The sequence below is a fragment of the Macaca mulatta genome, chromosome 20, assembly GCF_049350105.2.
Source record: "Macaca mulatta isolate MMU2019108-1 chromosome 20, T2T-MMU8v2.0, whole genome shotgun sequence".
Lineage (NCBI taxonomy): Eukaryota > Metazoa > Chordata > Mammalia > Primates > Cercopithecidae > Macaca > Macaca mulatta.
In genome coordinates this window covers 75,083,421-75,099,068 of record NC_133425.1, presented here as the reverse complement: position 1 = coordinate 75,099,068, position 15,648 = coordinate 75,083,421, and the positions used below count along the sequence as shown (strand labels likewise).

The 15,648-nt window shown below is 35.7% G+C and overlaps 1 long non-coding RNA gene across 1 annotated transcript in view; it reads left to right on the top strand.

Annotated features, from left to right (window-relative positions):
* Positions 1–14,992, top strand: part of LOC106995092 (uncharacterized) — a 91,471-nt gene extending 76,479 nt beyond the window's left edge. Inside the window, exons 5-6 of the long non-coding RNA XR_013412218.1 lie at positions 2,091–2,305; positions 14,126–14,992. This is a non-coding gene — a long non-coding RNA (uncharacterized LOC106995092). The remainder of the gene's footprint in view (positions 1–2,090; positions 2,306–14,125) is intronic.
* Positions 14,993–15,648: the final 656 nt, after the last annotated feature.

Genomic DNA, 15,648 nt, shown 5'->3' with positions numbered 1-15,648 from the left:
TATCTGGATTCATCCAAGTCGTTGCGTGTATCCATAGCTCATACCTTTTTATTGCTGAGTAGTACTCCATACTATGGACGTACCACAGTTTGTTTAACCATTCACTTGCTGAATGACATCTGGGTTACTTCTGGTTTGGGGCTATTTTGAATAAAGTTGTTTTGAATATTCATGTGTTAGGTTTTTGTGTAAACATACATTTTCATTTTTCTGGTATAAATATCCCAGAGAATAATGGCAGGGTCATATGACAATTGCATAGTAAGTTGTATAAGAAATTCCCAAACTGCTTTTCAGAATGGCATGGTCATGTTACATTCCCACCAGAAATGTATCAGTGATCCAGTTTCTCTTCGTGCTCACTAGCTTTTGGTGTTGTCCCTATATTTTATCTTAGCCATTCTGATGGGTGTGTAATGATATTTCACTGTGGTTTTAATTTGTACTTACCCAAGGGCTATTGATGATCAATATCTTTTCACATGTTTATTTGCCATCCATACACCCTCTTCAGTGAAATGTTTATTCATATATTTTGTGAATTTTCAAATTGGATAGCTTGGCTTTTTTTTTTTTTTTTTCTACTGCTGACCCATCCCACTTTTCCATTTATTGCTAGTGACAGAAACTAAAAAACTTGGCTTCAGCCTGCTAAAAGCTGAAAACGAAACAAAATAGAACAACAACAAAATAAGGCATGTTGGACAAGTTTCCATGAGTTTACATATGTCCTCTCACTTAATGATCACAATCCTATGAGTTAATTTCTGTTTTCTTTCTTATGTTACTGTAAGGAAAAAAGCTTGGAGAAACTGTGTGCCCAGGGCCACAGAACAAGAAAGTTGCAGAGATGGAAACCCAGGTATCCTGACAGTATAATTTGTCCTCCAAATGCCTGTATTATACTGTCTACCTGTGTATTGTTTGATTTATTTGACAACATGAAGTCATGTCTTTTGTAATCACACACACAAAAATATTGCTGAAAATAACTTAATTTTGATCTTTAAAGGAAGAGATATGTCCTCTCTTTGACCAGCTTAGCTGCAATGTCAGTTTACCGGTTGTGGAGTTGAGCCTGTGGTCCATATATAGCCTATGGGAATGCTCCCTTTAGGACTTTTTGCCCATAAACAAACTTCTAAAACTTCTTGAATATTCTAATGATTTACAGTGTCTAAAAAGAAATCTTTTTTTTAAGAATACAATTTTTTTTTCCTTAAAATGTGTTTGGCTGCTTTCGAATAGCTCCTGAGAATTAAGTGGTCTCTACAATGTCTCCTCCGTATTCCAAATAAACAAGTCAAAGCCCGAAAGCCCTGTGGTGGAACATGACCCAAACACACAAGTCGTTACGGCCTAAAGTCACCTCGCCAGAATATACCGAAAGACAAACAGAGAGCATTCTTTAAATATTTCCAGTTCGAAAAAAACAAAAAACAAAAACCTTATTTCTTTTTTTAAAATAACAAGCCACTAGAAAGAAAATAGTAAATAAATGAAAAAGTAAATAGTAAATAAAATGTACATTAATTAAAATAAGTAAGTATTTGCTTGACAAAAAAAAACATCTCCAGTAACCCCAAATCCTGCAAAGGAAAGAAGTGGAGAGTTGGGACTTGGCATAAATACTCCAGAGCTCTCCCTCAGTCTCTTTATTTCATACTTTTCTGATCCACTGACATCTCCCCACATACTCAAACCTCTACAAAAAAATAAACACTAAAAATTAAAAAAAAAAAGTATGATTATTTTTCTAAGGGCTGTTCATTCTACCATGGAAATATTTCTTCCATTACTAACATCCTTTCTGTTCTGATGACCACTAACTTAGTTGGGCTCATGTCACTTGTTTTCTTCTGGATTCTTGTAACAATCTTCGCCCAACTCCAGTTTCTTTCTTCTTCAACCCATCTTACCCAGACTGCCATATTAACTGTCACAAAACACAGCTCAAAGACCTTCAGTGGCTCCCCACCACCTGCTGATGCAAGTACAAACTCTGCAATTTGGAATTCAAGGCTATTAAAAGAATTATTTCAATCTAACTTTCCCTACTTTTTCTCCCACCTTCATTCTGTCCAACCTAGGGGGAGAACCAATTCCAAGCTGGCCTTGCCACCTCTGTGCGTTTCTTCAAGCTGAGCCTTTAGCCTGGGCTGTCCTCAGGGGACATGTGGCCATTCATTGCCTCCTTCAAAGCCGTCAGAGACCCTCCTCCATAGGATTTTCCTTTTCTCCTACAAGTCGAGACCTGGAACATCAGCTAATGGTAATCCTCAGTTTAGCATAGCTGCCCGCAAAGGTAAGCACTCTGAAGGCACTCTTAATCTAATCTTAATGATGTGAGTTAGGCAGTCATCTGCTGGTAAATGTTTAACAACTGGTTCTTGGGGGAAGGGAGGGAGATAGTACATGCATATATTTGCATACATACATTTATTGTAACTGTGGTTGATATAAAGGACACAAAGCCCACTTAAATATTCAATACTCCTTTTTGTAAATTCCATATAGCCCCTCAATTCTTAAAGACTATTTTGTTGTTTTTTGGTCAAATAATTATATCTATAGCCAAACTGTGGCTGTGAAGGACAGGTGAGGATAATTCCAACATAAATATTTGTTGATATTTTGTTTTCATTAGTGAGTAAGGTGAAAGTGAAAATGTGAAATGCTGGAACTTCACTTATTTATTAATGACATGAGTGAATTCTTTGCTAGCTTAGATAATAGCGATGAAATGCTAAAATAATATTTGCTCAAGTTGTTATTTGCAGACACTGCACAATTTTATGGTTAATATGCATCATTAACATCATTTCTAACACATGCTTAAGTCTAGAGAATTAAAATAACAATAAATTAAGCCCTGATTTGCCTATTTCCATGGTGTAAATATTTCCATCATCACTGATTTCAAGCTGCTGACTTGATGTCACTGAACATGGAGGCAAGAAAAGATGCACAGCTGCTCCCTGTTACACAATATTTCTACTATACAGATATAATAGATGTAAATAAACCAAATAATATAGGTACATGTAAAATAATTAGAAAGTTTTGAGTCTTGAGGATTTATTACCTTTGTTTTAATGTGATTGATTTGATGATAAATTTGTATAATTTAGTCCTTAATTATGACTGTGCTTAATAATTGACCCGAACATTTTCTGAAAATTTAATAATCAGCTCTGACATTCCAGTACAAGCCAACCCCAGCATCTCGCTGGAATAAGAGATTATTAATGCCCTTTTTACTGATGAGGAAACAGTTCTCTAGTCCAAATGTAAATGTGTCGATTGAGTAAATAAATCTATATAAATCAAAATTATTTCACCAGTGCTCCACCAACCTGAGATCCTGGTCATATTTATCTTCTTCATCTCTGTATCATTGGGCCCAGCACTGCAACTGGCTTGGGGCAGAGCTCAATCGATTCTTGTCAACTTTGCCCTTCCCTCCCTATTCAGCCGTTTATAAAGAAGGCTGACCTACAAACTTATTTTGGTGAGAGCATAGGAAAGATCTATTCTTGAGCAGTGAAACACAACTAGCTTCCTCCACTTCATACCGCAGATCTGACCTAGCTCTGTGACCTCAGCCTGCCACTGCACTCTAAGGCTCAAAATGGAAACCACGTGATACAAACAGAATAAGAAAATAATTACAAAAGGCCTTTTGTAAACTGTAGAGCGCTGCATTCTAGGGATTTGTTCTTTTAAAAGAAGAGAACCCATGGTAGAGGCGGGAAGAAATATTTTCTCACTTCTCTGTAGGTATCCATATCTCTTACTAAAAAATATATTGACTCTGGAGAAGATGGGAGAAGCCCTCCCACTAGAAGCAACTATAATAGTAGACAAAAAATATATGAAATAATTATCCCCAAGCACTGTTGCAGTGCAGGATTCCATTGGCTTTCCACCTGGACACACTTTTTTATAATGTAAACTAGGGAGAAGGATCTAGAACAGCACAATCCAGCTCAGTTGGGGAGACTGAGATGACAGTTTGGGGTCATGATGTTGTTTTTGTAACATGACGTTACAAAATTATGTATAAATTAGATATTTATTCTGGATTCAAGATAGACCAATGTATTTTAACATGACATAGTATGAAAAGTTTATTGATATGGTTTCACATTCTGCATTGCAACTAATCTCACAAATTTTTTGATGATATAGTTGCTTTTCATAAAAACATATTTTTATGTGAAATGGGGTTTATCATTGCCATTTTAAATCACTTAATAAACATTTACAATTTTTACTTTTAATTTATAATATTTTAAATATAGATAAATATTATGCACTTGAAGGGCCACAAGACAAAAGTATTTGACAAGGGCTTCCCTAGAGTCAAGGTTGTTCTAGACCCCTAACGGAGTTTAAAAGAAGGGTTGAAAGTATTGTACTGATCTGAAAGTAAGTTAACTGCCCAATAAGACAAAATTCAACACTTTATTAAGATTTTGTTAAGAATGACTAGGAAATTTAGACACTCAAAATTTAGTATCCATACAATCCAATATCCAACCAAAAATTACTAGACATTTGAAGAACCAGAAATATGTGGTCCATATCTAGGATAATATTCAGTCCATGGAAACAGACTCCAACAAAATGACAGAGATAATAAAATTAGCAAAAGAAGAATTTAAAAGAGTCACTATAAATATGTTTGTATTCAGGATTCCCCAGAGAAACAGAACCAACAGCATAGAGATTTATCATGATGGATTGGCTCACATGATTAGGAAGGCTGAGAAGCCCCACAATCTGCCATCTGCAAGCTGCAGCTCCGTGAAAGCCTGATGGTCTAGTTTCAGTCCAAACTTGAAGGCCTGAGAACCAGGGGAACCAACAGTGTAAGTCCCAGCCAGAGTCCAAAGACTGAAGAACCAGGCGCTTCAGTGTCTAAGGGCAGGAGAAGATGGATGTCCCAGCTCAGAAATAAAGAGCAAATTCACCCTTCCTCTGACTTTCTATTCAGGCTCTCAACAGACTGAGCGATGCCCAACTGTATTATGATGTCAATCTTTATTCAGTTGACTGATTCAAATGCTAATATCTTTCAGAAATACACTGACAGACACGTACAAAAATGTTTTACCAGTCAACTGGGCATTCTTTGGCTGAGTCAAATTGACATGGCCATGCGTGGTGGCTCATGCCTGTAATCCCAGCACTTTGGGTGACTGAGGCAGGCAGATCACTTGAGGCCAGGAGTTCAAGACCATCCTGGCCAACATGGTAAAACCCCATCTCTAATGAAAATACAAAAAAATTAGCCAGGTGTGGTGGCATGCACCTGTCATCCCAGCTACTCAGGAGTCTGAGGCAGGAGAATCGCTTGAACCTGGGAAAAGGAGGATGCAGTGAGCTGAGATCATACCTCTGCACTCTAGCCTGTGCAACAGAGACTCCATCTCAAAAAAAAAATTGACACATAGCGTTACCGATCACAATGTTCACGAGTATAAAGGGAAAGAATAATGTAGAAGAAACATAAAGAATCTCAAGAAAGAAGTAGGCCGGGCGCCATGACTCACACCTGTAATCCTAGCACTTTGGGAGACTGAGGTGGGTGAACTGCTTGAGCCCAGGAGTTCAACACCAACCTGGGCAACAGATGAAACCTCATCTCTACAAAAAAATAAATTAGCGAGGCAAAGTGGTGTGCACCTGTGACCTGCAGTCCCAGCCACTTGGGAGGCTGAACCAGGATCATCTGAACCAGGAGGTTGAGTCTGTTGTGAGCCAAGATCATGACACTGCACTCCAGCCTGGGCAATAGAGTGAGATCTTGTCAAAAAGAAGAAGGAGAAGGAGAAAGAGAAGAAATAGAGGCTATAAGAAAAGAAACAAATAGAAATTCTAGAACTTGAAAATACAGTATCTAGAATTTGAAAGTACAGTATCTAAAAATCTAGAACGTGAAAATACAGTATCTAAATTTCCTAGTTATATTGCTAGATGGCTTAATAATAGACTAAACAGTGCAGAAAAAAATGATGAGAAACTTTAACACAGAACAATATAAACTATCCAACACAAGGACAAGAGGAAACAAAGCTGAAAACAAAATGGAACAAATTTTCAGTGACTTGTGGTGTGGTATCATGCAGTCTAATATACATGTGACTAAAGCAGCAGCAGGAGAGAAGAGACAGGAACAGAAAATACATGGAGAAATAATGATGGAAGTTTTTCAAATTTTTTGAAGTTCACTAAACTGTAAGCAGGATAGCCAAAGACACACACACTGTAACCAAGACACATCATAATCAAATTGCTAAAACCCATGATACAAAGAAAATTTTAAAAGCACCAGAAGAGGAAGAGTTAAACAACGAAAATACACATTATATAAGAAAAACAATAAGAATATCCAAAGTCTTTGTAAAGAAATGCAAACTAAAAGGTAAAATAATGATGTCATTAAAAGGCTGAAAGAAAAAAAAATTTCAACTTAGAATTCCATATTCAATTAAAATACTCATTAACAATTAAGGAAACGACAACAACACAAATTTCAGACAAATGCAAACTCAGATAATTTTTCATCAGGCCTGCACTCTGAGAATATTGATGAAAATGTTTCAGGCTGAAGGAAAGTGACATTAGATATAAACTCAGTTACGCATAAAGGAATGAAGAGTGTGATTCTATAGGTAGATATAAATAAAATACTTTTATTGTTTTTAATGTAATTTAAGGCTTAAAATTCATAACAGCATATTTCAGTATTATCATAGGTTTAGAAGTGAAACATATGGCAATAATAACAAATAGCCGAAGGGGATAACGGAAATAAACCGTGCTAAAGTTCTTACATTTACATCAAGTTTTTAAATAGTATTTGAAGGTATACAATGATAAATTAGACATGTGTACTGTAAATATAAGAACAGGAACTTCAATAAATAAATATATATATGCACACACACACATATATATATATGTCTACATACATACACATGGAAATTAATAAATAAAACACTGAGATGTAGGTAATAAACCAGTACAGAATAAAAGGTAGAATACTAAAAAAAAAAAATCTGAAAAAATTACTCATTTTATCCAAAGAACGACAAAAAAGAGAAGGAAAGAAACAAATAGAAACAAATATCAAGGTGGTAGGCTTAAACCGAAGCATGCCAATTTTACATAGAATGTAAATGGGTTCAGCACTCCAAATGAAAAACAGAATTTAACAGACTAGATGGAAAAGAAAAACACAACTATATGTTTTTTCACTAAAGATACATTTTATATATAACGACATAAACAAGTTAAATATAAAATAATAAAAATAATACAGCTACAAATCGTAAGAAAGCTGGAGTGCCTATATTGATGTGAGACTAAGTAGATGTTAGGACAAGAAATTTTTCCAAACATGAAGAAAGATATTTTATGTTAATCAATAGGTCAGTTTACTAAGAAGACATAACAATCCTAAATCTGTGTGCTCCTAATGACAGAGTTTCAAAATACTTGAAGCAAAAATGACAGCACTCATTGTGAAATGGATAAATTCACGATTAGAGATGAAGACTAATAAAGGCACGTAGGCAGAAAAATCAGTCTAGCCTATCAGTGAAATCGACTTCATGTTTATAGAACACTGTATCCAACAACTTCAAAATATGCATTATATTCAAGTAGGCATGAAATAGTTCTAACAGTAGGTATGTGTGTTGGGGCACGAAAAAAGTCTCAATGAATTTTTTTAAATTAAAATCTTACAGGGTATTTCTCTGGCCACAAAGAATTAAACTAGAAGTCAATTACCAAAAACTCTGGAAAATCCACAAATATTTTGAAATCAAACAACACTCTTCAAAATAATGCATAGGTCAAAAAAGGAAACATAAGGGACATCAGAAAATAATTGGAACTGAACAAAAAGATAAACAAAAAGAGATCATAACCCATCAAAATTTGTGGGATGCAGCTAAAGCAGTTTTGTTTGTTTGTTTGTTTGTTTGTTTGTTTTTGAGATGGAGTCTCCCTCTGTCGTCTATGGTGCTGTGAAAAATATTATCTCATTTGGTTTTATGGCAGCGTAGTATAGGAGAAAATTTATAGCTTTTAAGTATTTATAATAACATAAAAGATTTAAAAGCGTGGACCTAAATTTCCACTATAGGAAACTAGAAAAATAATAGCAAATTATATCTAAAGTATTCAGAAAAAAGGCAATAATAGAAAGAGTGGAAATAAATGAAAAAGAAAATGGATAAACAACAGACAAAAATCAAGGAAACAAAAGATTGGTTCCTTGAAAATATTAATATAATTCATAAACCCCTAATTACACTAGTCAAGAAAGAAAGAGGAATCACTTACTAGCAATATGAAGAATGAAAACACTATAAACACTACCAACATTAAAAAGATAACAAAGGAATATTGTAAAGAGTTTTTTACCAATATCAAGACCTGTTTCTTAAAATATACAAATTATTAAAACTGATAGAAGAAACAGAAGTTTCAAATATTCCACATCTATTAAAGAGTTTTAATTCATAAACACCTATCACAAAAGAAAATTCAGTTTCAAAGCTTCTCTGTTAAATTTTATTAGACCTGCAAGGAAGAAATAATGCTGCTTCTACATAAATGCTTTCAGAAAACAGGAAGAAGAAACTATTTTTACGTCGTTTTATGAGGACAACATAACCCTGATAGCAAAACCAGACAAAGACATTACAAAAGAAAAAAAAAAATCCTCATTAACACAGGTCAAAAAACCTTTATCAGCACACCAGGAAATAGAACTTGACAATATTTTGGCAACAAAGAGGATAATATATTATGATCAAGTTTGATTTGTTTTAAGAATGTAAGGTAGGTTTAATACTTGCAAATACAATACACCATACTAACAGAATATAAGAGAAAAAGTATATAGTTATCCCAGTGAATGAACACTTTGACAATGTGTAAAACCTGTTCATGATAGAAATTCTTAGCATAGTAGGAGCTGAAGGAAATGTTCTCGATCTAATAAAAGGAATCTATGGAAAACACTGTAGTTAACATTGTGCTTACGATAAAAGACTAAGCACTTTTTCCCCAAGATCAGGAATAAGGTAAAGATGTCTTTCCTCATAAATTTTATTCAACATTTTACTGCAGGTCCTAGACAGTGCAATAAGACAAGAAAAATAAAAGCCAAATATATTAGGAAAGAAGAAGTAGAACTACCTTTATTAGCTGATGACATCATCATGTATGTAGAAAATTGTAAAGAATGTAACAAAGTGCTACCAGAGTGCATAAATAAATTTATTGAGGTCACAGGATACAGTCAATATATAAAAGTAAATTGTATTTCCATATGTTTACAGAAATCAAGCTTAATGTTTTTAAAATTTTTTCAATAACACACAAAAATATAAATAATACTACAAAATATAAAATACTTAGATATACATTTATTTAAATATGTACTAGGCTTCTATGCTAATAAACTACAAAACTTTTTGGAGAGAAGTAAAAATTTAAATAAATGAAGAGTAAATCATTTTTGGATTGTAAAAATATAGTTAGGATGCTAATGCTTTGAAAATTGTTTTCTAAATGCAGTTCAACATCAATCAAAATTCTAGCTGCCACTTTTGTAGAAATTGACAATTAGATTTTAAAATTTATGTGAAAATACAAAAGACTTTATTATTATTTATTTTTATTTTTTTGAGATGGAGTCTCACTCCATCACCCAGACTGGCTGGAGTGCAGTGGTGCCATCTTGGCTCACTGCTACCTCCGCCTCCCGGGTTCAAGCAATGCTCCTGCCTCAGCCTCTCGAATAGCTGGGATTACAGGCGCATACAAACATGTCTGGCTAATTTTTCTATTTTTAGTAGAGATGGGGTTTTACCATGTTAGCCAGGCTGGTCTCGAACTCCTGACCTCAAATAATCCACCCACCCCTACTCCCAAAATGCTGGGATTACAGGCATAAGCCACTGCGTCCAGTGTCAAAAGACTAAATAGCCAGAACAATTTTGAAAAGGAAGAGATTTAAAGTTGAAGAAATTCTATTACTCAATTTTATGACAGTAGAAAGCTGAACATAATCACAATAGTGTGTCATGTTAGTGTAACATTGGAAAAATATATCAGTATAACAGAAAAGAAAATTCAGAAATAGACCCAGACCTAAATGGTTAGTTGATTTTTCAGGAAAGGACCAAAGCAATTTATTGGGGAAGGAATTTATCTATATACAAAATAGATGAAACTTGACTTATATCTCACATCATATACAAAAATTAATTTCAGATGGTCTATGGACCTCAATGTAAAAGATAAAACTAAAAATCTTCTATATTGAATCTCAGAGAATTTTTTCACACCATTAAAGTGATCAAAAATTTCTTAGGACACAAAAAGTACCAACCATAAAGGAAAAATAACATGGCAAAATGGACTTTATTAAAATTAAACATATCTGCCTTTCAAAATACAACATTATAAAGTGCATATTAAGACATAAACATTGACAAAATAGTCAAAAGACTGAGGCAAGGCGTAGTGGCTCACGCCTGTAATTCCAGCACTTTGGGAGGCCTAGGCGGGTGGATCACCTGAGGTCAGGAGTTCAAGGCCAGCCTGGCCAACATGATGAAACTCCATCTCTACTAAAAATATGAAAATTAGCTGGGCATGATGGCAGGCACCTGTAATCCCAGCTACTCGGGAGGCTGAGGTAGGAGAATTGCTTAACCCCAGGAAGTGGAGGTTGCAGTGAGCCGAGATTGTGCCACTGCACTCCAGCCTGGGCAACAGAATGAGACACTGTCTCAAAAAAAAAAAAAAAAAAGACTGATACTCAAAATATAAAAATGTATAAACAACCCTTAATCCTCAATATTTGAAAGATAAATGACTCAGTTTTTTTAATGCACAAGAAACTCAAACCGGAACTTAATTTTAAAAATACTCAAATGGTCAAAAGCACACGAAAAGTGTTCAACATTAGTCATCAGGAAAACATAAATAAAACCATGAGATAATATCATGCACTGACTAGAATGGCTAAAACAAAAGAGACTGACAGCACCAGATGTTGCTGTGGACCTGAAAGGAGTGCAAAATGGTAGGATCAGTGGGAAACCAGTCCAGCAATATCATAAAAGTAAACATACGCCTACACCAGGACCCAGCAATACCACTTTTAATGTGCACCCAAAAGAGATGAAAGCATATGTACATAAAAAGGCTTGTACAAGAATATTTATGGAAGCTTCACCAACAATAATAAATAACTATACAGAGTTCAGATGTCCATCAAAAGGAAATGAATAAACAATTAGTGACATATACATACAATGGAATACCATATAACAATAACATGTAACAAACTACGAAACGTGCCACAACATGAATCCACCTCAAAAACATAATACTGAATAGAAGAAGCCAGATATGAAGCAGTACTCTGTACGATCCCATTCAACTGAAGTTTTGAAATAGGCAAAACTAATCTCTGATGAAAAAAATATATGACTTAAGTCTTTTTTCTTCTTACCACCAAGAATGCCAATGTAAAACCCTTAAATACGCGCGCGCGCACACACACACACACACACACACACGCCACAACCTTCCGATAGATGATACCAAATGTGACTTAGACTTCTCCTTCACTGAGATGCAGAAATTTGATTTTTCCCCTGCTAGTACAGAATCCTATGTACCCAAGAAAGCAAACTGTAAATCAATACTCACGAGTTAAAGGTGACATTTCAACAACTGTACATCCTGGAGCCTCTCAGGATCTCAGGATCATTTTGTTCCTGTCAAATATCTAACTTTTTAAATAATTTATGAGCATTGAACTCCACATCTTACAATTCCAGGATGAACTGTCTTCATTTTAGATGTGTATGTTGTCATTCAAAGAGCCAGTTATTTATTCATTAAATATTATTGGACATGTACTATGTGCCAGGCACTAACTATATTGAGCAGTGTGGATTTAATAGTGGAAAAGGTAGTCACAACCTAGACCTGAAGCTTATATGGGGAGGAAAAGAGAATAAACATCAACTTATGGGTTGTACCAATAGTTGTTCTTTTTTTTTTTTTTTTTTTTTTTTTTTTTTCTGAGACAGGGTCTCACTTTGTCACCCAGGTTGGAGTACAGTGGCGTGATCTCTGCTCACCGCAACCTCTGCTTCCTGGGCTCGAGTGATTCTCCAGCCTCAGCCTCCCAAGTAGCTGAGACTACAGGTGCATGCCACCAACACCCAGCTAAGTTTTGTAGAGACAGGGTTTTACCATGTTGCCCAGGCTGGTCTCGAACTCCTGAGCTCAAAGCCATTGGAACACCTCAGCCTTGCAAAGTGCTGGGATTACAGATGTGAGCCTGTGCCAGGCCTAATTTTTACATTTTAATTGTAATGATTGTTAAAAAAATAAAAATGAAAATAATTGGACAGCATAGGCTTCTTATGTGAACATTTACCAAGAAGACGTGATCTTGTCTTGGATGAATGGAGTCAGAATAGAGATCAAGGAGGGCTTCCAGGACGAAGAAGCTTTTGAGGTGGGCTTTGAATGGTGAACAAAGATATATCTGGAGGGTGCTAACATTTAAGATGCCGTGAGAAAACTCCTCATTGAGGAAAGCAAAGATACAGAGTGAGTCTGATGAAACTAGCAAGGTCTGTAATAAGCAGGGCTCTGTTAGGAATTTTGGCTTGATCAATAAATAAAATCAGTGGGGAAGCTATTAAGGAATTTGCACTATGAAGGGATATGACCGTCTGGTTACAGTGTGTAGAATAGACTGGAAAGTATGGCTACAAGCAGTGGGGAGACCAGCTTGAAGACAATAATAATAAACAAGTGTCCCTATTAATTTCCAAGGAGAGATGTGCTCTGAACTTAGATAGCCCTACTTGGAAGAATTAGCAAATACATGGCACTGCTTTGTGGACAAAAAAACAGAAATCTAAGCAGATGTCACCTTTTTAGCAGAAAAAGTGAAAGAAGAGTGAGAAGAAGAGAGGACATAAGAATAAACAGACCCCAGAAGACAAACATCTAGGATAAGCTATGCGCCAGTTTTTCTTTTAAATTTTTATTTAGATTTAGCAATTAATAAGAGCTCATTCTGCCTCAAAAGTGCACCAAGGGCTTTATATTTATCACAGAACTGGAGGTTTAGAGAGGTAGAGTAACTTACTCAGGGTTACAAAATCGGTAGGTGGCAGAGACAAAGCTTGAGCCAAGGGCTCTCTAGTGTGAAATGATGCCTCCTCACACTAAATGATGTTCCTCTTTAATGGTTACCTCCTGCCCTTGGAGTTCTCCATTACTCCAAGCCCATTATATTTGGAACAGTTCAGAGTTCTTCTATACTTCGCCATGGATACATGAACCTTAGCCCTAATGGAGCCTTAGAAATTAAGTAGGTCAATCCTCTACTTTTATAAAAGGATAATGTGAGATTTAGGGATATGCTGGGTTCCACCCAGGGCCCCTCAACAAATATTGGCGAGTGAGGTACAGAACCCGTAGTCTTCCATTAAACTATACCTTTTGTTCAGCTGATCCATCCTCTTTATAGATTTGGGGATTTTGCAAACCCCAAATTATACTGTTTGTAAGTTATACTGAGCCTGGGGTAGCTTGATAGAGAAGGGCAGTTCTTAAGCACTGGTCTGTAAACAGAGTAAACATCAAAATGACTTGGAGAAAAGGAGGTTTAAGTCTAGACAATTATTTGGTCTAGTTCTCTTCTCCAATGGGAGGAAGAATTACTGCTATATATATATTTGAATATTTTAGAACTTGTAGCTGTACTCGTAGTTTGACAATTCAGATTCCTTGGGGCAAAATACCTTCTACTAAAGCAAGAGTGATTCTTTGGATACCTACAACTTCAATGCAGATAGGAAAATTTAATTTCACAAACAGTAAAATAACAACCTCCATTAGGTAAACACTGCACTAGTTAATATTTCCAAAAGGGAAATTCACATTATTTATGCTTTAAATTATACATCAGTACCCAAAAGAAAGCATAAACTACCTAGAAGATATTGGATGATCGAGCCTTGTGTAATTAAATGCAATTAATTTGTAACTATTCCAGATTCTGGAACTGTTTGAATTTCTCGGCAATTCTTGGCACAGAAGCATCCACGCTGATCCCAACTGGGAGAGGTCTTTTCTGGGTAGGAGGGACCCAGATTTGGCAGCAGCAAACTTGAAACTCAAGGGAGACTCTTCACATTCCCAAAAGAAGTCTTGGGGCACCACAACGCCTATGGTGAACAAGGGTGCTTATTCAAAATGCCAAAGCGTGATGATTTTAAGAGGATTCTCCTCTTTCAATAATCTCTGGGTACACTTGGAAAGAAATTTTACCTTCTGTGTTGTAATTGAATAGATTTTATATTTTTAAGATAAAGAACATTCAATTTTACAACCCTAAAAGGAAAGTGTACAGGCTGCTTTCTCTAATTCAATCTTAAAGCTCTTCTCTTTGATGAGGAGCAGATACTGTTTAATTTCTGACCCACCAATATGTCTTCCCAGCCTATAGAGAGACGGGGGTGCTTTCTATCTCCTTCCCGTTTACCACCGTAACTTCTTCCCTGACTATATTCTCCACTGTGGACAAATTCAGAGTTGTGACTGGGAAACAAAATTCCTGGAGGTATTTAAAAAAAAAAAAGTCAGGGTAATGCAATGTGTGGAATTTGGATTAAGCTCTGAAATGTTTTTAATTCCATCTCCACTGCTCACTATTTGTGTGATATTAATGAAGTAAATAACTTCTCTGAACCTCAGTTTCTCCATTGAGGTAAAATTCTTTCAGGGTTATCATGATGATAAAGTGAGACTCCTACAACGTAATAGGTATCTAGCATAATCCCTGGCAACAAGTTGAATCCCACGATTATTCCTTCCATTTAAAAAAAAATTAAACCAACCCCCATGTATCGTTTCATAAACCTAGAAGAGTCCACTTATTTTAGATCAGACACTGTGAGAACTTAAAAGGAAAGATAGAGAAGAAGTTTGAGATAGGCTTTGAGCAAAAACAAGAGACAACCAACAATAACAGGGCATTTGCTATAATCATTTCTGGAGATCTTTGCTGCATAATGCGGGTTCTTCTTGCACAACAGCCAAACATGAATTTGACAAATGAAATGACTGTTTTGGTCTGCGGTAGGTCAGAAAACAACAGTAGACCAGAAGGCCATGAAGGGGATTTAAATTGGGTAAATCTTTCAACCTCTCCTGACAAGTTAAGTATAGTTGGCCTTGATAGAAACTGCCAACAGCAACTTCTGAGTTTCCAATGTCCCCCCACACTGGTGGACACCTGGGATGTTCAGAGGCATTACTGTGTTTGTTTTGGATGTGGAAATACATGGAAATAGAATGAGATCTTCCTGAGATTCTTACACATAATCGTTTCTTGAATTTCACTAAATTATGGAGTAAGGTTTATTTTGGAGCCTGCAACCCCAGATAATGAGGTCATAGCCCCAATTTAAACCAGAGACCAAAGCCAGACTTTTATAGCTTAGATGTAACACATTCAGAAAACACACACACACACACAGCAGATAATATATATTATGTATTTCTTAGAGTCAGTAT